This window comes from Electrophorus electricus, chromosome 2 (assembly GCF_041902795.1).
Source record: "Electrophorus electricus isolate QZ-2024a chromosome 2, ASM4190279v1, whole genome shotgun sequence".
In the NCBI taxonomy this organism is placed as follows: Eukaryota; Metazoa; Chordata; class Actinopteri; order Gymnotiformes; family Gymnotidae; genus Electrophorus; species Electrophorus electricus.
In genome coordinates this window covers 4471489-4472891 of record NC_137498.1, presented here as the reverse complement: position 1 = coordinate 4472891, position 1403 = coordinate 4471489, and the positions used below count along the sequence as shown (strand labels likewise).

The 1403-nt window shown below is 40.1% G+C and overlaps 1 non-coding gene across 1 annotated transcript; it reads right to left on the bottom strand.

The window, feature by feature from the left end:
- Window positions 1–1330: 1330 nt before the first annotated feature.
- trnav-uac (transfer RNA valine (anticodon UAC)) lies at window positions 1331–1403 on the bottom strand. Its single transcript has one exon. It is a non-coding gene; the product is annotated as a tRNA-Val (tRNA).

Genomic DNA, 1403 nt, shown 5'->3' with positions numbered 1-1403 from the left:
GGTTCACAGTTGTAATTTTCAGAAATATCTGATTCAAACTGTCAGAAAAAAATGCTGTTTAGCTGAAAGGGAACCCTCTAGTCCGACCTACACATCAGTCCAAACTGTTGGTCCTGGAAAATTGTAGGTTCTGTTCTTGCTTTCTAAACCTATGTAGCAGGGCCGTGTGAGCTCTTCACTGCTTAAGGCCATAAAAACCGAAGATCTCTTTCATTGCAGTCCCAATAGTTGTCCTCAGAACCTCACTCCTCTCAATTCTACCTTGAAGTCATGAACAGTATTGCCTTTTTTTACCATTTTGAGTGCAGTTAAAAAGCAGCTCAGCTGCAGTTCCATGATGCTGAGTTTAAGTTGATTTCCTTGTGCAGTTCTTTAGCCTCGCCTGTCCATGCTTCCCTTTGTTCCAACCATTTTATACAGTAAACACCAAAAATGGATGAAAGAGAAATGCTTCTGCACAGTATGGAAGCTGGGACATGTGACCTGGAAAGCAAATGCAATGACCACTACTCTAGACAAATCAAGAGAGTTCAAGATCTATATCAATCAATAATGATCCCCCAAAAAGGTCTTTTAGTGAAAAGGATTTATTACAAAATGATGTTGCGATTAGAAAAGGAGCTTGGTGCCTCAGTCTGAGGACCTAAAGGGCAAACCGCACAAAGAGTCTCCCACTTGAAACACTGCTTACAAAAAGCACGTGCCCAACTACTGTGCTATCAAGAGGGATGTTTCTGCCAGGTATGGAACAGAGGACCTTTCCCGTGTCAGGTGAACATGCTGAGCACTACACTACAGAAACCACTTTAAAATAATTCTTTGCCTCTGCAGCTTTTGCTCATTTTTGGGGCTTGAAAATCATAACTTTAAATCTGGATAAGCAGTATGACTTCTCAAGCATTAGGATGAAAATTCAGACAACCCCACCAAACTTCTCTTGTTTCCTACCCTTCGAGAAACAGACTGTTGCTAACTAGGCATAATATGAAGAGTTTTACTTTATCTCTGTAGTTCTCTCATTAGCATTTAGAGCATAACCTATTGCACAAATTGTTTATGCTTGATATTGCCTTGCAAGGATTTGTTCTTTGCCATAGACTTGATGAAAGTAACTTTTAAATTTCAGCTAATTAGCATAACCTCTGTTAGGAAACAAAATGAGAACACACTCACTGAAGTTTATGCTTGAAAGACTTGAATTAGCATAGCCATTATGCTAAGAGTTTTAACTAATCAGGTTGGCCATTAATTAAGGAGCCTGACTTTTCTCTGTGAAGAATAGCTCTCCATTCAATAGAAAGGACAGCAGTTAAACATCTACCAAGAGTGGTGTTTCTGCCTGGTATCGAGCCAGGGACCTTTCGCGTGTAAGGCTAACGTGATAACCACTACACTACAGAAAC